Source organism: Ambystoma mexicanum, chromosome 5p (assembly GCF_040938575.1).
Source record: "Ambystoma mexicanum isolate Mex_15411 chromosome 5p, UKY_AmexF1_1, whole genome shotgun sequence".
Classification (NCBI taxonomy): domain Eukaryota; kingdom Metazoa; phylum Chordata; class Amphibia; order Caudata; family Ambystomatidae; genus Ambystoma; species Ambystoma mexicanum.
Window position 1 is genome coordinate 1027987598 of NC_090930.1, and position 22967 is coordinate 1028010564.

Consider the following 22967-nt stretch of genomic DNA (forward strand, 5'->3'; position numbering starts at 1 on the left):
CAATTCGCACTGGAAAGCAGAATTGGTCTCTCAAAAGGGAACAAGTCTTTAGAAAATAGGAAAACATGCAGTAACTTTGGTGAAAAGTGCACTGACCCTCATCAAAATATTTGTGTTTTTTTCAAGCAAACGGTTGGCCACAGTATCTAAAAATAAGTTAGGATTAATTTAATAGTTCACATGCGAAAGATTAGAATGTGGCATATGCCTGGCTCAAGGAGAACTCATGGATGACTAACAGCAACCTAAAATGAAACCTGCACAAAACTGAACACAATCTCTTCAGCAACACCTCGACACAGGCAGCAATCCCTTGGTCTACAGAGATGGGTTCCTGCAAAGAAACCTCAAAAGTGGTCAAGAACTTGGGGATTCTCATGGCTCTCCTGGAGTCCCAAATGAATGCAGTAGTAAAGAAATAGTTTTATCACTCTAGCAAGGTCCCCTGCCTCAAGCTGGAAACCACCAGGGTAGTTACTCGGTGTGTGGGATACCACCCCAAGCCAGTGCAAGATGGGCTCTGGGGTGGGTATATGGAGAGGATCCACTGGTCTTTTTGCCCTGGGTTCACACACTTGGCAGAATAGAGTCACATGACTAGTCCTCAGGGTCCCCGTACTCCCTGACATATCAGTCCCAAACGTTTGCATGATATGGAAAAAGAGCCCCCTCCCCAAGGGAAAGAGCCTGGTAGCCTGTATCAGCGAGATCCTACATCCCAGTAACAATGCAGGTGGCTTTGCCTCTAAGGAGAATGATTTCTAATAGAAATGGTACACTGCCACCATTGCTGGCCCACCCGGTCCTCCATGAGGCCTTTCTTCAACAAGTCTTCTGAAAGCAACGATGAACCCTGTGCTCCCGCAGAGACTTTTTCCGTTTTCAACATTTCAAATGCACACCTGAGAGCACGGGAAGCAGCGTTCCAACTCTTGTGGTACTCTGCAATAAACACAGAATCCAAGAACCCCTCCCCCACTCATGCACCAGTTAAAACAAACCTCAGAACAGAAATCTTGCCCAGCATTTGTCCACATTTCACAAGCGGAAAGTACCACATTTAGCATCCCAGTACAGACAAACCTTGGGAGCCTTGGAGGGATACAATTAAAATCAAAGATAGCAGCTGCATCAGATACAAGTTTAGTCCATCTCCCTGGACCCACATCAAACCCAGGTGTTTCCCGAAAAGCTAACCAAACCCATTCATTTCCCACAGGTCACAGGTGCAAACCCTCAATGAAAGATCCACCCATAGGTAAGAATAAGTGAAGCATAAAAGCCAAGCAAGCCAGTTTGGCAGTGTGGGCTGTAGGAGCCAGAGGCTTGGCGTTTTGTCAAGGATGGAAGACTAGGAGACTGCAGGTGTGGCGGAGACTGGAGAGTCAGTGGCAGAGAAGAACTGAAGGTGGTGGAAAGAGTTGAAAGGGTAAGAAAGAAGGTGGTACTAACAGAGGGGGAACAGAAGGATGTAACATTAGAACTGGAGAGGAAGGAGGTGATGGCAATAAAGAAGCTGAAAAGGAGGGACTGGCAGTCAAGAATGTGGAGAGAACCAGAGATAAGAGTTAGCAGTTGGAGGTTACAGGAAGAGTGATCTACAGGAAGCAAATTACCACGAGGGGGAGAAGGCTGGGGCGTTTATCAGGATCTGGTAGATAGAATAGCTGTGGTTACATCATAGGAGAGACTTTAGAGGAAGTGAGGAGGAAGCAGAAAGGGACAGAGACTAGGCGAGAGCCTGCATGACCAGGCCCAGCAAGACAGAATATGCAGGTTTCCACAGTCCAGGTTGGCCGTACGCAGGCCCATATGGTGGGAAGAGGAGCGATACAGAGTCAGGGAGTGCACAGTAAGTTTAGAGCGGGGAAGGGGAAGACTAAAAGGAGAGACACCTTGCTAGCTCTTCCTGCCAACCATGAGCACTGGCACTGACTTGTGTGCTCACAAGGAATGGTAACAACGTTAGTCCAGGGGGACCACAGAAACCCCATACCTAGAAAGCCACGGTAGAGGAGATTAGAAGGCTGCAACACCAAAAAAAGGGAGAAGAGGCCATCCCTACTGGCAACTCCACGACTCGCAAGGCAGAGGTTCCATGAACCCATAATGCCAAAGGGGGGGGGGGGGGTCAACCAACCTGCCAGGAACTGTGAACTGGGACTTTAATGCCAGCGGCCGAGGGCCAGTTATTTTTGTTCTGATCACTTTTCCTTTGTGTGGGAATTTCCCAGTTAACTTTGGTTTGCCAATATTGTGTGTATATTGTATATCTAATACCCTAATAAACTAATAGACTAGAATGAAACCATATGGTCTTCACGTGCTTCTTGGTCCCAGCTTCGCCACGTGACACCAGCAAGGGTCAATTGAGTGTATAATGCATTTTCTCACCTTCCCACAAAGGGCCCTCATCGTCTCATTGCTCATTTTATCAAGACGCTTCTGTCAACAGCATATATCTTGGCATGCTGGATCACATTACTAAGAAACTTCAACTCACCCAGAGCTGCAAGATTATTATTCAGACCCAACAGGAAGTAAAAAATCACATCAGTTCTAAGATCACTCCCCAGGCTAACAGTCAAGAAAAGAGAACATTTCCAACACGCTGCAATGCCTGAAGGGCTCTCTTAACAAAAGATCATCCTATGCCAACCAAGAATTCTGATATCCAGCATCAAAGTACTCTTAAATCCCTGCGTACATGAGAAAGACACAGATCGGCCTTCTCAAACATCACATCCAAACTCCAGAATCCCTTCCAAAGAGAACATGCACATTCCACAATCACCCTATGTGCTCGAAGCATGCAAGGCCTGCTTTCAACAGACCTTAACCAACTAAGTCACCATATCAATCTCCAATAGGACGGCACAGCAAAGCTCCAAGATGCCCAATCTGTTAAGTCCCCACTGTGTTTGTGATCTAGAAGCCTATGTAATTAATGGCCTTTTGGAGGTTTGCTGAGGGGTAGCCAAACTTGACCCCAGGTTCACAATGTAGCAAGAGACCTACTGTGATTTTACTGCCAATGTTCAACTATTTCACATACCTGGGACCAAGATATCATATACGTGGATCTCGTAGCAGTTAGGGGTTTCTAAGCACACCACCTAGATTGTTCCCTTTTTGAAATCCTACTCTGAATCCCTCCGTCCCACCCCTGAGCTGCTCTCACCCACTGTCTACTTTGTGGACACTTGCTACACACACACACACACACATTTTCACAGAAGCCAAGGAATACTCGCCAGAACAGAATTCATTACAAATGACACAGTGCGTTCGAAAAATTCAATGACCAATCACACATCTAAACCCCCGCGTAAACCCATCTCTGTGTAACCATGTATTTAAATAGCCATGTCTACATTCAACCATGTGACACTGAGGTGATTGATCGGTCAACAACCAAACGAAAATCCACAGTGACACACCAAAACCACCAGTTCCAACTGCAACGGGGTCCAAGAGAAGAAAATAAGTTTGTTGTTCATGTTCATACCAACACACCCTTAAAGCACGCACGCGTGCTCGCACACACACACACGCGTTAAAAATTTCAAGTTGCATGGTCCTACCAGACATTAAAAGACTCTCCACATGCACGCAATTTCTTACTTGCCAGAGTCAAATATCACTTGCCATTGGCGTGTGGAGAATGTACATTTTGAGCCCTGTTTGAGAGGATGTCTAACACGGAGGACCTCTCCACTGACCAAGACATTAAGGTTCATAAATTGAATGCATTTGGTTAAGAATGCCCACGAGTCCATCAACAAAATAGTATTCATGCATCTAAGCACACAACACTTCCATCACATGCACCACCTCACAACTGAATGTACAAAGTTAGTTTCACAGAGCATCAACCCATAAAACTCCCTTTAGCTAATCCTCACAGCTAACACCTCGCATTAAAGTCACAAAACACAAGATCGCGTAATGACACTTTATCAACTGTGCTATTGAAAAAAACATGTAACAGTTGTGCTGCACCAAGGAATACACACCGAAACATCCCAACACTCTAATCTTCATAGCCACCTCGCAGCGCTCTGTCACACACCGCCCATCATGTAACTGAATTGGAAAACACACGCACACAGGACAGTATACCAATGACAAACCGAGCGCTCATTCACAAACTGTTAGGGAGAATTCTCTTTAAAGTCTAATTTCCCAAATCTAGTGAGTTCCCCAGCAGTTTTGCTGGATTTTTGGGGTTTGTTTTTTTCTCCTGCTAAGAGTGAGACTCTTTTACTCCCACTCTTAGGCATGATTTGAGGTATGTCTGACTTGTTATGTGCTTATGGGCTATGGGGTTTCTTTTTACTCCATAGGGTATCATCTGTTTTTCTGTATGTGTGGTACACAGCACCCTCAGTGCAGTACCACAGGGGTGTCACAGTGACCCCCAAACATAGACTCCATACCCTGGGACTGACTACTGTCTCCCAGGGCATGTAAAGTCACCATTGGCTTTACTAGTCCAAAATTGTGAACAGAACCAGTACAAATCATCATATTGTGGAAGTAGTGGTAAGGGGTAATTCGATTGCCCCTGGGTCTGTTTTCGAGGGGGCACTGTCCCGTCCCCCCTCGTCTAGTTTCTGGCTGGTGGCAGTGGTTACCACACAAAATATTCCACCGGGCAGAAGGCCACCAGGGGGCGCACAGGCAATGGCAGCCTGATTTGCGAGCTCCTCCTAAGGCCGGGTCGGTATGGGGTCTGAGCCCCCCCTCCCCCCCCCCGAGACCTCCCCCACGGAGCGCAAGCGAGTCGATCGATGTGGTGACCCCCCAGTGCCCCCGCGGGGCGAAGCAACGGGGTCCGGGGACCGCCGGACGACGGAGTTCCGCGAGCGCGGCGGCTGTGGCGGGATCGTCGCAGGAGGCCGCGAGCACAGCCTGGGGAGGAGCGAACGGACCCATCGGCGCTGGCCTTCACCTCCCCCTTCAGGAGGCGCGAGCCGGGACGCCTCGGGGTGAGGGGACTCCCGCCCGGAGCGGTCCCGGGGGTGGCCCCCCCCGCCACAACAGGAGCACCAAGGGAAGCCGCGGCCTGACAGGTACGAGACACGGAGGGGGGGCGGACCCGTTGAACCCCCCCCGCTCCCCTTCACCGCCAGCAAGACCCTGCGCAGGACGTGGGCAGGACACCAGAGGCCCCCGCCGTTTCATCGGGGCCTGCGACCCGCCGCCCTGTGGCCGCACAACGCGCCCCTCCCCCCACTCCAGTGGGCTCCTAAGGGGCTCGGCAGGACCCGCTTTCGCCCCCCCCGGGTGTGTGGCCCCCGCTGTGGGCAGGCGGGGCGTGTGCCCGCCCGGGGGCAACTTGCAAGGAGCAACTAGAGCTCCCAGGAGGGGGGGGGAGGAGAGGACCCCAACGAAACAACACCAGCACACCACCCTGCAGACGCAAAAGCACCCCCCACCCATTCCAGAGGGGGAATATCGTGTGGCAAAAGTACAAACGAGGTGCACGGGAGGTACTGCGGTGGCCGCCCTGGGTGTGGGGCCCCCGCCTGAGGCTGGTGGGGCGAGTGCCCGCCTGGGGGGCATCGGTCAAGGACCAGAAAGACCGCTCGGAAGGGGTGGGGACGGCATACCTTGCCAGGAGAGACCCCCAACGAAAAGACAGCAGCATTCCACCCAGCGGAGGCAATAGCACCCCCCCCCCACTCTAGAGGGGAATCAGCCTTCTAGAAATAAAATCGAGGTGCACTAGAGGGGCTGTGGTGACTGCCCGGGAAGTGAGGCCCCCGCCTGACGCTGGTGGGGCGAGTGCCTGCCCGGGGACAACCGCCAAGACCGAATAAAGGCGCGCAGCAGGATTGAGGGGCCCCACCACCGGAGGGACACCAACGGTCCAGCGAGGTGAGCCCACTGGGAAGTGAGGTCACTTTTCCGACAGTGTGCCCGGGGGGCCAACCTAATGGACTGGCAGCAGAACCTGCAAAAATATCGGTACCGAGACTCGGTCCCCCCCGTTATAGAACCACCCCACGGAGAGGGAATGGCCCATCTGGAACCCCCAGCACCCTCCACGGCCGCAATGGAGCGGGGATTTGCCTCCATACTGCAAGAGATCCGAGATATGCGGGCGGACATTGCCCAAAAGTTTGAAAAAATGGACCACCGGGTCGACAAAGTTGAGGACAGACTCCTTCAGGTCGAATCCAACCAATCTTCAGCGGCCCCCCTTGAAGTAGAGGTAAACATGAGGCTGGCTGCCCTGGAAAAAAGGGAGGAGGAGAGGGCAAGACAGATGGACGATTTCGAGAACAGGGAGCGGAGAAACAACCTCAGGATCTTTGGGGTCCCGGAGTCGGAGGGGGAGACGGAGAGGGAGCTGACCCGTGTGGTGCGCAACATAATTGCCCTCCTCTTCGAAGAAGAGATGACTACTGAACTCATATTCGATCGGGTACATAGAGCGGGAGGTCGAGCAGGAGGCTCCCGGTCGATTCTGGTGCGGTTCCATTACTACCTGGAGAAGACGCGGGTGTTGGAGGCTCCAGGAAGGCCCAGGAGATCACATACAACAACTCCCAGATCTCCATCTTCCAGGACCTCTCAGCATACACCCTGGCCAAGCGGAGGATGTGCCGCCCCCTCACGCAGTTGCTGAAGGAAAAAGGAGTGCGATACAGATGGGGCTTCCCCTTCTCCCTAACATTCGAGTACCTGGGTCAGAGAACGACATTGATTTCGGAGGAAGATATTAAGGGGGCTATCCAGGACTATGTCTCTGATCCAGCGCCCCGTCGGGAGCCACGGGGGCCAGCCAGGGTCGGAGCTGGAGACCCAGGCCCGCCGAGAGAAAGACGGAAAAAGTCAGGAGCGAGGAAATTCAGGAGAATGAATACGCCCTCCCCAAGGAAAGAAGGGCAGCAGAACGACTCTGAGGGGCAGTAGCTGGGCAGTCCCAGTGTGAACGTGTCCTCTGGAGTTCCCGGAGGACACGGGTTTACCCGAGGGTGAGAAGCCCGGCAAAAGATAGGAGAAGAGGAGGAAACTAGAATCCCCTCGCAAAGCAAGTTGGGTGAGCAAAATCGGGGAGGGGATCAAGGGGGGAGGGGCTCATGATAATGTGCCTGTTAACGATGGCCTGGCCGAGAGGGGCAGGCTGGTGGTCCGGCCAAAGCGCCAGTGATGGCTGAACTATCTGGCTGGACGCCGGGGCAGGGGGTGGGGGGATGGAAACAAGTTGGGGGTTGTTTGTTCGGGAAGGGGTTTGGGGGTCAGTTGGGGAAACATGTCAAAAGTGTCCATAAGTCAATTCATGGGGAGTTAGAAAGGAGAATTGTTGCGAGGCAGCCATCCGTTAGAATAGAATTCATAGACAATGGCTGATGGTCTGCTGGCCCTGGGGGTGGGCACCCTGAATGTTCGGGGCCTGAATACCCCATCAAAGAGATCCCTACTCTGCAGGGAGTTTAGGAGGGCTAAACTGGACCTTCTGTTTGTACAGGAAACGCACTGGGCAAGGGGAAAGGAGCCCCGGTTGTGGGGGAGAGGGGAAATCGAGGAGGTCTTTCACACTTCCCATAGGACCAAAAAGAGAGGGGTGGCCATCTTGGTAGCTAGAGATGCAGGGTTCGAGAAGGCAGATATCCTAAAAGACCCGGAGGGAAGATACCTGTTGGTCCGGGGCACCCTACGGGGCTCCCCCCTCACTCTGGCTGTAGTATATGGCCCCAACGAAGGACAGGCCTTATTTTGGGAAACGGTGAGAGATAGGATCAGACTATTCGTGCGAGGTCCGCTAGTGGTAGGGGGGGACTTCAACATGGTCCTCGACCCGATTATGGATAGGAAAAGGGTAGACCCCCTTACTCCCAGAGCTGCAGAAGAAGCTATGGCACAATCTTTCCAGAGGGTAAACGTGGAACTGGGCCTAACTGATACAATTCCTCTTCCCAGAGGGGGAATCCCTTCCTTCACCTATTATTCAGCTATACACAACTCTTTCTCCCGTATAGACTACGTCCTGGTAGAGGAGGCACTCAGTCCATATGTGTCAGGCTACAGAATAGACCCTGTACCCTGGTCAGACCATGATTTAGTTAAAGTCACAATAGCGATTGGGTGGTGCAGGGAACGCAGGGGGCGCTGGAAGTGCAACAACGCTCTGTTGAAGGATGAGGTCCTCTCTCAGGAGGTCTTGGACTCCATAACAGAGTTCTTTGACCTAAACGACAACGGGGAGGTAGCCACTCACACGCTTTGGGACGCCTTCAAGGCTACCCTGAGAGGGGTCCTTATAAAACTTGGGGCCCAGAAGAAAAGGGAGAGGGAGATACAGGAGAAGGCTCTGAGAGATAGGATATCCCGCCTCCAACCGGCGAGCTCTCCGGGGCGCCCATTAGCGGGTGAACAGGTGGCCGCCCTCGAAGACTGCAGGCTACAGCTTAAAGACCTGCTCCTACATAAGACAGAAAGGTGTCTCCAACTAACTAAACAAAAATACTATGAGAAGGGGGACAGGGCGGACCAGATCCTAGCCTGGAAGTTGAGGGAGGTCCAGAGGAATAGAAGGGTGAGGGAGGTGAGGGACGCCCAGGGGCTTCTCGGCAACGACTCCCCCCATATCGGTGAGGCTTTCCGCCAATATTACACAGCTCTCTACTCCTCAGAATATGATGGAGATGATGCCCAGATAGACACCTTCCTTGACTCAATACAGATTCCATCCCTCTCAAGAGAAATGGCAGAAGGGATAGAGGGTCCGGTCACAGAGGATGAGGTGGACAAGGTGATCTCTGGGATGAGGGTGGGAACCTCCCCCGGGGAAGATGGCTTCACAGTTTTCTTTTACAAAAAGTTCCGGTCCTCTTTGATCCCATACTTAGTGAGGGTCTTTAACGAAGTGCTGGACGGGGGCATACTCCCCGAGTCTATGATGGGAGCCGTGATAGCAGTCTTGCCCAAGGAGGGGAAGGACCCCTCGGAATGCTCCTCCTACCGGCCCATATCATTGTTAAATGTAGATGTGAAGATCCTGGCCAAGGTGGTGGGGAAAAGGCTGGAAGGCATAATGCCGAAGTTAATTCACGGGGACCAGGTGGGCTTCATAAGCGGGAGGCAGGGCTCGGATAACATCCGCAAGACCCTAGACCTGCTCCACTTTGCCCAATCATCGGAACTTGACGCTTGCGTCCTCTCACTGGACTCGGAGAAGGCCTTCGACTGGGTCGAGTGGCGCTATATGGAGCTTCTCCTTCAAAGAATGGGCTTTGGGACCCACATCATGAGCTGGGTAACTGCACTCTATAGAGCCCCCACAGCGAGGGTACAGGTAAACGGGACACTGTCTGGGTCATTCCCCCTCTCCCGAGGAACAAGGCAGGGGTGTCCACTCTCCCCCCTGATCTATGTCCTCACCATGGAAGCCCTGGCAATTGCGGTCAGAGCGCACCCGAACATCAGGGGAATAAGAAGGGGAGAGATAGAATTCAAGCTTTCCCTGTTTGCGGATGACATTTTAGCCTACCTAGTGGATCCGGGTTCTTCCCTCCCCCCCTCCTGGCCCTGGTGTCAGCATTTGGTCAATTCTCGGGCCTAAAAATAAATACTGCAAAATCAGTCCTGCTCCCAATGCGAATAATAGACCCGGTGCTCGACCCCCAGAATAGGTTCCACAGGATCACGGTGGAGAAGGTCGCTATACGGTACTTGGGGGTTCTCCTCCCCAGAGATATGTCGAATCTGGGCTCCGCCAACTACGGTCCCATGATTACAGAGATCACCGCGGACTTGAGGAGATGGGGTAAAATGATTCTCTCGTGGTATGGCCGAATGACGGCCGTCAAAATGAATGTCCTGCCACGACTCCTGTACCTATTCACAGCACTCCCGACCAGGGTCCCGGCACAGAACTTCAAAGACCTACAATCGGGGGTCCGTGACTTCGTGTGGCAAGGCAAAACCCCGAGAACTGGAAGGGCCGTCCTGACCCTACCAAGGGAGGAGGGGGGATTCGGGCTGCCAGACTTTCACCTCTACTTCTGTGCTGCCCAACTGCGTGTCCTCCTGGAGCACATGAAAGAGGGGCTGAGAACGTACTGGTCCTACCTGGAGGACATGGACGCCCATCCCCACAAAGTCCGCGACCTCCTGTGGACGCCTCGCAGGGAAATACCAGGGCGTTTACGGGCCCACCCGACCCTGAGAGTCCTATGGGACATTTGGAAGGATGGCCCTCAGACCGCTCACCTCTCCACATGGCCGTCTCCAATGTCATCCCTCTGGGGACACCCCATCAACCTGGGAGGAAGAGGGTTCAAACACTCCCAGATCTGGTCAGATAGGGGGATGGAATGGGCGGGGCAGATGTTCAGGGACGGTGAATTCTTACCTTATGAGGAGCTCAGGGAGGCACTGGGTCGTGACTCAATATCTATCTTCGAATACCTTCGCCTGAAGGGCATCCTCTGTGACCCATCTTGGGGCACCAATCTGCGAAGACAGTTGACCCCCTTTGAGAAGCTCCTCGATTTGGCGGCCTCCAGGAAGGGGGCGGTTTCAAGTTTGTACAGGGTCCTAAACACGTACAACCTTCAGGGCAGGAGGAGTTTTCGCTTGTTCTGGGAAGGCCTGGCAGGTGCCGAAATCTCTGAGGATGATTGGGCTAGGATATTTAAAATTGCATTTCACGGAAATCTTTTCACCGCTGACATGGAACATAATTTTAAGATACTGCAGGGATGGCACAGAGACCCCGCAAAATTATCCAAGATGTTCCCGGGAGTGTCACCAAGGTGCCCGAGAGGGTGTGGGGAGACAGGGACCAGAGGCCACATGTGGTGGCACTGTGCGAAGGTTCAAACATATTGGGAGCAAGTGAGGGACTGGATGGAGGAAGTGACTGAGGTCCGCATACCACTTAATCCCCTGACGATGCTGTTGGGCCTCCCCCCAGAGGACACAGAGGTGCACCGATACCCTAGGATGTGGGAAACTATGTTAAGGGCTGGAAGAGTGGCTCTGGCCCAAAAATGGAAAAGTCCGGAGGCTCCCTCGAAGGAGGACTGGCTGAAAAAGGTCAAAAATATGTTTTTGATGGACAAATTGACGGCCATGGTAAATGACAAAACTAGCTCATTCCTCACGGACTGGTCGGGTGTCCAGCAATCCTGGGGATGGGATGTGCACTGAACCCATTGAGAGACCCCCCACCCTGGAGATGAGGGGATTGACCCCCTTCTGAAGGTCAACCAAACTTGGGGCCCCAGGACCTGGGGAATGGCAGAAGCCAGCCAACTGATGTAGTGGTTATGCATCGCTACAACTCTATGACAAGGGAGACGGAGGCATCTCCGCGAGTCTCCCAAGATGAATACACTGAACTGGACACGGGGAAGGGGGGGGAATCCAGGAGTGGGGCGGGAGGGGGATCCACTGTTCTTTTTCCTTGTTTGCTTATTTGTAAAATTTAAAATGGCAATAAAAACGGAAGTTTAAAAAAAAATATTCCACCGGAATATTCTCTATGGGATTTTCCCATTCATTTTAAACGCACCACTTTTTGGTGCAATGTTAAAGATACCGCTGGTTTATTTATTTAATATTAAATCACCGGTTGGGTCTTTTGCCAGAACTCGATTCTAAAATGGCGTTTGTGTCTGTCTCTGTAACTCTGCCCAAGGTCGAGCCCTTTGTTCCACTATTTTGGCGGGCTTCTCCACAGAAGCCCTGCAAGTGGTGCCACTCTGTCTGGGTTCCACAGGAAGGGTGGAGGGGGGAATTGGCACCCTGGACTGCGTTGCCTTAGCAACCCAAGTCGCACTCTACTCTGATTGGCCCAGTGGTGAGCCGCCCGGCTCACCACTTAGCATGTGTGATTGACAGCTAGGCTGATGAATGGGGGTTTTTCTGCATAAAAGCAGGGCCTTTGGGACTGGAACTTCAGAAGTCGCCACAGGACCTAAGAATCCAACGAGGAAGAAGCTGAGCCACCTGCAACCCGACGACACCACTGGTGAAGCCCTGCTGCAACGAACTCACCACTTTTCCGACGACAGGGAAGATCTTCTACTGGAGAGTCTTCTCCCCTTTGAGCTGGTGGGACCAACCAGTTCGCCCTCTTTCGCTCCCAGAAGCATTACTTGGTCGAATCGCCAGTGCCAAGCAACCCGGCGGCTGGATAGCCAAGCTCACCACTTTTGACCGTGAATAAAAGGACCGCACCTTTTAAAATCGGGAATTCCGTGGCTGGTTTCATCCCTGGGCAGTGCAACAACTTCAGACCTCCTCCACGACGAGATCCTCTCTTCCTCTGGCTGGAACAACGAACCGCAACCACTGCCAGGAACAACTGCCCCGCTGGAGCTTCCTTCCCATTTAAGGTACTGTGCCCTGCCTGGCCTCCCTTTCTACAGAGTGCTCAAGGTCTCCCCTAAATCCTTGACTTCTATACTGGGTTGGCCCCAGACCTGCTAAACTTTGTTTCTTGAACTATTCCAACTCCTTTTTGACACTCTGCAAAGACTTTTAGTGCACTTTAAACCGTGTGATCCTGGGCGCATTTTCGCTTGCTCCACTTAAAGTGGGCCTGGCCTATGAACTTTGGCTCTTAAGTATAGCCTGCCTTTCTCCCCTTTGCTCTGCCTCTTAAAAAGTGTTGGGAACTGTTTTATTTTATGCTCTGCCTTTTCTCTCCCTTTCTAACCTAAACTATTGGAGTGCCAGCTAGGTTAAGCGCTCACGTCTGTCTTAATAAATAGTGTCCTTTAACCGACTTGTCTGATAGTTATTAAGGGAGGTGTGTATACTTTACCGGATTGTGTTTTAACTTGCTTTTACTGATGAGTGCTGGTATATTACTTCAAGTGTGTTTTTAAATAAATAACTATATATTTCTTTTTATACAAAGCTCTGGTCAGTGTTTGTTTGCTTTACTGTGTTTTGGCCCTATTGTGTATACTCTACATACAGCCCTACTCTTCTTGAGAGAAGTCTGACTGCTCAGCCACAGCTACCAAGTAAATCTCGGTGGTGCAGACTGCTACCAATTGGGTTTACTGCTGCTCCTGTAGTCTTAATCTTTTTGCAGTGTTCCCCAAGGGAACTGCACATGATTCTGCCTAACACACAGAAATTAACTCACTAATGTGAATCTTTAAAAAGACCTACATCCCCTTTGCATACAAAAAACACACACCCTAATGTGCTAATCGACAAAATATCTGTTACAGTTGAAAAACTTTTTTTTTAAAAAAAATCACTGCACCCACCCAAACACCTTAACTAATGATTACTACTGGGCCCCTTCAAGACATGTCAGTTGAGAACTGCGTTTAATAACACCTTAAAACATACCACGTATCAACCACCTTTAGTTAGGAAGGAAGTGTGGTGCTTTAAAAGAGCATCATCCGTCCCACGTTAAGAGTGAGAAAAAACACCACAGGTGACCAGCGGTTTAAAAAATACAAATAAACTCCACAGGCCACTTACAGAATAGGGAATTCTTACAGCCAGCCCCTAGCCCTCGCACACGTATGAAACATTATTTTAACTGTTACTAAGGCATAACAATATGCATACATCCCACAAAACAGAGCAAGCTTAATGTGGTAAATGGATCATGCAACATGGATGAGCCCTAAACAAGGTCAAGGACAAACGCCTCAATACAGCGCCTAATCCTATTTCACGTGACTACGAACAAACAAAAAAAAGACAAGTAAAGAGAATGTAAATATAGTGACATCGATGTCTTTATATAAACAGCATTTACAAATATATCAAATGAATTAGGAATACAACTGTAAAAACATACATTTTCATATATATCACGGACACCAAACCAAGAAAGCCAGCTCATAAAAAAAAGCAGAAACGAATTTAATACATGAAGGTTAGAAGGCCGATAGCAGAACACGTGGCCCCAGAGGACATGGGGCTTGCGCCAGTGGCCGCAGCTTGTGGGATGTTGAGGGAAACATTCTTGGACAAGGCCCCAGTACTAGTTGAATGTGGGCTATGAGGGATGCCTTTACTCAAAGTGGATACACTAGAACTCCTGCAGCAGCGCCTGAATTACATTGCAAGAAGGTTATTGGCTGCATAAAACAGAATTGCTAACTTGGATCAAAGCAATTAAGTTAGGAGCATGTGGACTACCTTGTGTCTCACACCCCTCCCAAACCCACCTGCAACAGTTCTACAAGTTTCGACAGACTTTCTTTTGAAAGTCTGCAGTTTGCGGACCAGAGGCGTAGACAGGGGGGCCTGAGCGGGCAAGGCCCACCCAAAATCTATACATGTCCACACAGCAGCACTGTAAATGCCTGCACAGATGTTAATGTTACTGCGCGAGCCCAACTACATTGGCTTCAGGCCCCACTTGTTAGACAATCCTGGCTATGCCGCTTTTTGCTCATTAACTTTTGGTCGACCTGAATTTGATCCCCTGCGCCCACCCCACTATTCCCCTACCCCCACATGCACACGTACACGTATATGTAATTGACCAAAAGAGCGCAACCAAACTGTAGGGAAAGTTTCTTAAAACACATGATGCGGTATAGAATATTAGGGGGTAGGAGGAATGGTGATCTGAAGGGGGAGCATGATTCAGGAGCATCGAGAGTGGCGCCAAACTTGGCAGTGGCAAAGTGGGGAGGGTGAGACGAGGCGAGGTAGGGCTAGCATGGAGCAGTGAGTGAATCAGGAAGGACGTTGTAGGAATCTAAATGGGCTGGCGTGTGAATGAGTTTCCAGCATAAAGCTCAGCAAAGGGGATGAGTTACACTTTAAATTTAATGTAATAATAGGCACAATGTAACATGGATGCAGCATCATGAATACTGCGAGTGGAGTTTGGGGCAACATGGTGCTGGGAAAGAATGATGAGGCGAGGTCGACGGCTTAGTGATAGCATGGTGGTGGGTGATGTGGGATCACGTGACACGACGGAAGGAAGTGAAAATAAAGGTATCACCGGAACTGGCGTCTTAACGCCAGTCCGGGTTTATGCAGCTACGAGTGTGGTCCTGTCATCTTTTACTGCGCCGCCCCCGCGCACTGCGAGAACAGCGCGAGCCCCGTGCGAGGCCCTCACCTCGCATCCATCACGCCTGCCGTGCCCGGCAGGCGAACATCACAGGTGAGAGCAGTCAACTTCCACGTCCAGGTACGCTGGTATTTACGAGCTATCATTTTTTATTGAGTGCGGCAGTCTGGCAGGAGGGGATAGGTACTGCTGGTCGTGGATATCATATAAGCTAATAGGAAGAGAGAAGGGCAGGTAGACGGGCCATGGTTGAGTTGGGAAATGTAGGCACCAAAATGCAGATAGTAGAGGTAGACAGGAAGGGGGACTCCTGGGAGAATGTCAAACATAGCAAATGCCATTGATTCCAGCAGGAGCGCCCAAAAGGAGCGCAACATGGAGTTGCAATGTGCTAATAGGTCAGTGCCACATGCGGGTGGGCCACCTGGCACTTTTGGCGCAACACAAGTCATCCTGCGGAAGTGAAGACTGAAGGTGGACAACTACAGAGATGGAAAAACTAAGGTGGAATTGTTATGAGGGGTTGCTAAGAGATACTAAACAATTTAGTAGACACCAACATCGGAATATTGGATGGTCTAAATGGCCGATCCATTTAAGTCATGAATTGTCGGAGGCCTCAATTAAGTGAGCCTAGTGACAATGAGCCAAATAATTAAGAATGTGAAACCAGACAGCAGCAACACAGTCTATAGAGTCCAAAGCGCTTGCATCAGTCAATTAGTGTAGGAACACAGGCTGCAGGTAGCTGAAGGTTGTGGGTATGTTGCCAGATAACCCACAGTTAAATGACAACGTGAACACAAAAACAGTTGTTACGCGACCCCCAGCAGGCTTTTGTTTCTGCACAATAAAATAGAAGCAATTAAGCTTGGACCCCTTTTTGGAATTTGGCGTAGTCAACTGTTTTTGTGTTCACAATTAAGAATGTGCCATGCAGTTAAAGATATGAAAACATGAGAACATCATTATACAACACAACGTGGTAAACAAACAGTACATAGTCTATTAATTAAAGGGCCAAAAGACAGAAATACTAAAAGCACCAGCCCAAGTTGTCTTTCCATAGCACAAGAGAATCCACCAACAAACAGCTGGCCAACAACACGCAAGCCCCCAACCCTCAGACATAATATATGAAGCAAGAAACAACCAGAAGAGCAAAGCTACAAAACACCCAGAAACACTAATATCATTCAAGTAAAACATTTCCACAAACTAAAAATACACTTAGTCAAAATAAATTGTATGAATCTAAAGCATTCAAAGCTACTTTTAGGAGAACACAGTAACTTTGTTAGCAGAAAATGCTTTGAAAGGGCCAAATGATTGTTTAAAACATTTTGTGAAATGTTGGTACCAACCGTCAAAACAACCAACCTCTTACAAAGGAAAGTTCAAAGCATTTAACCTCCCATAATTAATTCTTACCATCTGACAAGCTATACAAATATTGTGTTAAAAGGTTTTTTTTATAAGAAATTGTGATCATTACATGTGTTCAATCCATTTGATGTCAGTCCTAGAAGATAGATCCAACGTAATAGATCTGACGTGGTTTTCTTTTACATTTATCTTAATTCTCGATCTCCTTCACCAATGATGCAGGTGTGTGGTTGATGTTAAACAAGTTTATCTATATTTTCACGTGAATGCTTATATTCCCAATGTAAGGCTAGTGGTTGCGGAAAGACCATACTTTTGTTTGATGTGTTCTGAAATGAGTAATTAGATGACACATTATCAATGTTAATCCAAAATGTTAGGTTTTTTCCAATGCAGAGGGACACACCCTACACAGTTGACTTTTGCAAAATCCTACCAAACTGAACAATAGCCTGGGTTCTAAATATTCTATTAAAGGGTCCATATAATCGGGACTTAGAATTGACTGTGATGTTTCAACTTTTAATATACTAAGTAAAGGTTCAGAAGAAGGAGACTGACACACAGGTGGCATAATTATTGCTATAGACTTATTTGGTAAAAGAATAAAGAAAAAACCTATATCTTTGAGGGGTTTCCCTGTCTCAACTAAAGTGCTAGTGGGTCAGTCAGGAAATCTTAGTAACAAAAGAGTCCACTGTCATGTGTGAAAAGGTCCCCATCTCTGTCCCTTACACGTATAACTGAACTAATAAGTAGCACTAAAGTTCTTAGTCCAGGAGAAAGACTCCCTGCTGCTTGACTGGGTAGCACAGTTCTGGTTGCAAGTACCTTACAAGGGGGAATGACTCCCTTCCCCTGGTTTTAGTACTTAAACAAAAGGATTACAGATCCTCTAACACTCTGCATCACAAAGTTTACTATTTTGTTATCCCAGGGGGAATGACTCCCTTCCCCTCAATCACTGGTTTGATCCTCCTTGCAGGCTCAACTACCAGGAGAATGAGTCCCTTCTCCTGGCTTCCTTAGGCTTCATCTCACAGTTCATAACACCAGGGGGAATGTCTACCCTCCCCTGGCATTCCTGAGGCTTTATTTCACAGTTCACAACCCCTGGGGAAATGCCCCCTGCCCGGCCTTTCTCAGGCTTTCTTTCACAATTCACAACACAAGGGGAAATATCTCCCTTACTATGGCCCCTTTGTATACGTAGTTCTACAGTTCAGCTCTCTACTGGTTTGTTCTGGTAGACCTGGTTCACTCCCCTGACAGGTACTGCTGCGGGGAAGATAGCATACACTAGTCTTTCCTTGTGGGTGCAGGTCCCATACCCGTATCTCTATTACGTGGATTTAGCAGACCTGGGTTGCTACCCTTCCAGGTACTGCCACGAAGAAGATGACTTGCGTTAGGTTTCGGTTCTCAACCCTTCCCTGGTGGTCAGAGGCTCTGGCTTGACCCCCAGCACGAGGGAGACTCCCTCTTTATCTCTCTAGGTTTGCGTGTGGGTCCCAGACCCTTTCTGGTGGCCAGTGGTATTTTCATTCCCACTGGGACGAGGGATTCTATCTCTGAGCTCTGCTTGACTCTCCACATCACCCCTCCGGGTCTGCCGCGTTTCCCAGTTTCCGATTACCTGTTTCCCAAACGCGACATCTCACCGGCTCTTCCAGGGTTTGTGGTTCTTCTTACCAGCCTATCCTGTTCCATTCTGATACGACTGGCTGCTTTCTCCAGCAGCTCCTCAAGCCCATGCTCTTTTTCGACAACGTCTCGCTCCCCATTTCGGAACGGTACCTGTTTGGACCCTGTGGTCCACCTCATAACAGGTGGGGGACTGTAACTCCTTCAGCGGTCCCAGTAGGGATATGTCTCTTGCTGGCTTCTCTGCTGCTTCCAATATCAGCAATGTCTCACCTTCTTGCTCCCTTAACCGGGTTTTAACTTCCTGGGTAGCCGAAGACTCCTCGCTTCCGCTGTAGAAGATGCAGTCCTTCTTCAGTTTCCTTATTATAGTGCTTTCCCCCTCCTAGCGTAACATCAGTCCTTGTGGTTAGTGGCTTGTGGTAATGGTTATGCCTCTCTTCAGCCTCCTCGTCTCAGGACTTTTAGTTTTGTCAGGTTTCCAGGTACTGCATCGATACCTGGATATACTATTAATAATAGTAGGGAGGTGTAAGGTGTTGGGTGAGGGTTGCTATACCGTGTTCTCCCTAGATGTTCATCCTTGTCCCTAGAGGGGGAGTCTCTCCCCATGAGATCCTCCTGCTGTGTACCACCCCCAGGATGACTATCAGGAAGCGCCTCACCTCCCTGGCCTCATGGAAAGGGGCTCTCCCTCAGGGAGAAGTGACGACATCTAAGGATTCGTCACAACTATTAATAGTTTATCCTCTCTGAATTCCATAACTTTATGCAAGCTTAATATATTCAAGTTTGTGTGCAGAATTTTATGGGGAAGTGACTTTGCAATGAACAAAGCACACTGAAGCAGTTAAGGAAATCTAGATTAAATTGTCCTTTTCTAGCACTTTTATTGTATTAGCATTTTTACCTCTCCATTTCTTAGTTAACTTACTTGACACAAATGCACAGTCAAAAGGATCATCTATGTATTTTTTGTTGTGCGTATTGTGGCCACTACATGTGGTAGAATTGCTCCTTTAAAAAGATTTTGCTCGACCTAATGCTAGTGCTCTAAAAACAGTAGTCTGCATTACGTAAAGAGTAGATTATTTTATGCCAGAGGCTTTCTTCAAGGCATGGTTAGTCATTATTTGCCCTCAGGATGTTTTGACCTTTGTCAGTAGTGGTAGATAGTAATAAAAGATTAAGGGAATTTTTAGTCTGAATTAAACATATGGAGCGCATCAAATGGAGAAACAATACTTTAGGGTGGCATGGGTTAGATTGGTTCACTTTCGAAAGATTATGGTATTATCTGTTAGTTGTGAGCTGAATTTTGGTCTTATGTGTCTTTATTATGTGTCTACGTACAACCAACGTTTCTAAATTGCCAATATGTGTTATAATGCCAATTCTTCTTTTTACTACCTGGTTCCAATTGGTACAATATAATCTAGAGATTATAGTTCTAAAAATATTAAAAAAAACAGCAGCACACATTGTATTTGTAATGGATGACCTATACTGTTTTTATCTTTTTCATATTTGCATTAGGTTGAGATTCAAGCGAAACAGTAATAAATTGGACACTAACAGTAGGAGAATAAAGGTAATATTGGAGTGCCTGCAGAAAACAGATATAAATGAAAGTGTTAATAAACACTTGCGTGCATTCAAACTGCAATATTATTAACTTAACTGAGCAATATAAAGGATTGAATCGATCAAAGAGAAATAATTGCCCCCTTTGTTAAAATGATGATGTCTTGAGGGGGTAGGGGGGTGCATTTGGGAACTCTATGAGGAGCAGACAAGACTGTGCCTAACATTGGGCGAACAGAGCAGAGATGTGCCCATGTAAAAATCCTGTTGGTGGATGGCCCTGGCGCGAAAGCACTCCTAACGAAAGAAACTTTGCTGCAGTGTCGGTTTTGGCCCGCTGAGACGAGCGCCTCGTTCGTTCTGCAATAGCATTTCAACCACTACAATTACCCCCTAGTGCCTGTGTCGGATCTGGGGCTCCATGCATTTTTCACAACATTTCTGGGTCCAAGCGGGTTAAGGGAACATTAACTATTGATTTATTTTGAAGCTAGTGGGGAGAATCGTCCTGTCTGTCCTGCGATCGGAAGGGGGATGCCCTCACATTTTCGTTTTAAAACAGTGAAACAGCCATCGTGATCATACGTCCATGATCCCCTTTAAGCAGACTCTTTGCAAGTTCCTGAACTATTTAAAATCATACTGAAGGAAGGAGAGGGTATATGTTGCTGCTCTACACACTTCAAGCATCTTCTTCTTGCAAGGGCTAAAACCTGCTAAATGTCTAAGGCCCAATAGGGAGAGGGGAATCAGCAGCCTTGAAAAGGGAAACTTTACCAAGACTTTGTTCTCCAAAAGCAGATCCAAGGTAGAGAAACGAGATAAAGGGAAGACTTAAACATTAAGTAAACACCAGTCTCCCTCCAAGAAAGATTTGATTTAATGGCATGTTTAGAAACGCTGAGAGAGGACTTGCAGAGAAGGATTACAGAAGAAATGTAAAGCACCACCAAATCCATTAATCAAGCCATTGAGGAACACCAGAGTTTAGTCGACGAATCCTCAACAGAATCTGAAAGGGAATTAGGCACCTGCAATGCTTGTCTGAAGGACTACATGGAGGTACACAGAAATGGCACTGGGTAACATTGAGGACCTGGAAAATCACAATATGCAGGATAAGGAACTAGTTACTTGCCTGTAACTCCTGTTCTCCAGCATTCATATCTTTCATAGATTCACATGCTTTGAATATTCCCTGTTGTTAGCTTGGGAATCCTTGGTAACATAGAGGAGTGTAATTTTAAACTGAAAACTTCAGTCCCATAAATGCAGTCATTTTGGGTCATACTGCCCACATCAAATAGAAAGGGCTCCCCTACCTCCACCCCTGGAGGCCATCTTCAGATTTGGCATAGCACACTATAAGGGTGCATAAGTAAGACTATGACACTGAGCGGTCATTGCACTTTGCATACACTTTCATTCCAATGATGAAATTAAAAGAAAACCATATCTTGCCCTAAAACTCTAAGAGGGGTTTCCCTGCCTCAACCAAAATGACCAATGTCACAGTCAGGATGTCAAACCAAGAGTTCACAGTCCTATGTCAGAATCCCAGCTCTTGATGAAAAGAAGGATGTCTTCCTAGTCCGGAGGAATGGCTCCCGTTCCCTGGACAAAAAAAGAAAGTTTCTTCTTTTAGAAAGTTCTGTTAGCTCTTTTGAAAATACAATAACACCTTTTCAACTGCAAAGTTCAAACTCAAATATTGGGGGACCGTCTACCTTCCCCAGCCTACTTTAGGCTTGTAACACAGTTCAACAATTGGTGGGGGAATGTCTCCTTTTCCCCAACCGGCCTATCGCAGGCTTCCTCAAATGGTGGTGGGTCCCCGACCCTGGTTGGCGGACCTCCAAATCCCACCTTTTACTTTTTAGTTACAAACGAGAGACTAACAAAAAGAAACTGCACTTCCCGAGACCTCATGTTTAGCTTAGGCCAATGAGTTCTCAGCCACTTGCTTAAGTTAGCTTTTAGTTCAATGCCCTCAATGCTCTTGAAGCCTGCAGGCCTTTTATTCTACAGCGAATCCTAAGCATGCAGTAGTCTCTCTCTAGAGTGGCGTGGAGGGGACGAGTGGTTTAGACAAGCAATTTTCATGCAATGCTGAGCTCTCTTATAAATTCATGGTTGATTAAAACAATTCGGTAGATGATGCTGCGTATGTATTTTAAATATTTCAATGTCTGTGCATAGTTTGGTTCACTGCAAAGGTTTGCAGGCTCCTATATTTCCCCTTAGATATATTGGTCACCTCTATGACACTGCAGCACAAATCTTCCTGTTTACCACACACAAATAAGGTACCTTTCTTTGCCTCTTTTTCATTTCTAGGGAGCAATGATGTGCAGCATCTTTCCTGCTGTCCATGGGCTCCAAGGTGGATGAATGTTAAAGGTAGGCTGACGGTTTAATTTAACAGACACCAGACTATTCCCATGCCCCATGTGCTGTGAGACAAAATGTGGAATTATGGAAGTCCTTCCAAACTTGGGGTTCTGAACACATGGTTTGTAATATATTTGATTGTTTTATATTAAAAAAGTAACAAAAAAACAAATCATGTGAAATTGTCCGTGGCTCTCAAGTGCCTAATGTCAAAAGAAGGGAAGTAAAGGGGCAGTGAGAAGGTATTGGCAGTTCAACATTAAAAAATAAATGAATACATTAAAAATAAGTTCATCAAAAAATAGGCTTTTTAACCAATTCATGAAATGAGACAACCTGTGGTAAACGAACACACACATATTGAAAGCACAAGCTGCTACATACTCCTGCTGGTACCACTCATCCAAATATTTCTGTGTAGCAAGTCAGCAAAACGCGTTATATGGTTTCTTCTGAACTATATTCGGTGGCCTTGAAGTTTGGAATAACTTCCATTACCAAGTGGGCCCCTCGCTTATTACCGCAAGATAAATTATCCATTACTAAGAAGCATTGGTACTATCAGATTAAGAATTAAATAACTCCCTAGGACAAATGGCTTTAGATTCTTTGGATGCTTGAATTATTTCTTCTGGAATATGCCCTTTTGTGACCACCACATGATCAAAAAAGTAGCTGCTAGTCACAGACCTCCACTGGTTACTTCCAATTATACAATTCGTTCAGGAAACAAACAGCAGTTATCCTACGCTCACTTCTCATGCACATCTGTCTTCTCACTGAAATAATAAGGTACCCACCTCTTCAATGCTCTCGCTAGCAAATCTGCCTAACTCCCAAACCTACTATCCTTGAAGATGCGGCTCCTTTTAATGTGTAGAGTCAACGCCCCATAGAGAATGAGACAAGCAATTTGAAGCGCCAGCCGTAAATA

At 48.1% G+C, this 22967-nt stretch overlaps 1 protein-coding gene across 1 annotated transcript in view; it reads right to left on the reverse strand.

Annotated features, from left to right (window-relative positions):
- Positions 1-22967, reverse strand: part of RIPK1 (receptor interacting serine/threonine kinase 1) — an 840028-nt gene that overhangs the window by 94053 nt on the left and 723008 nt on the right. The window lies entirely within an intron of this gene.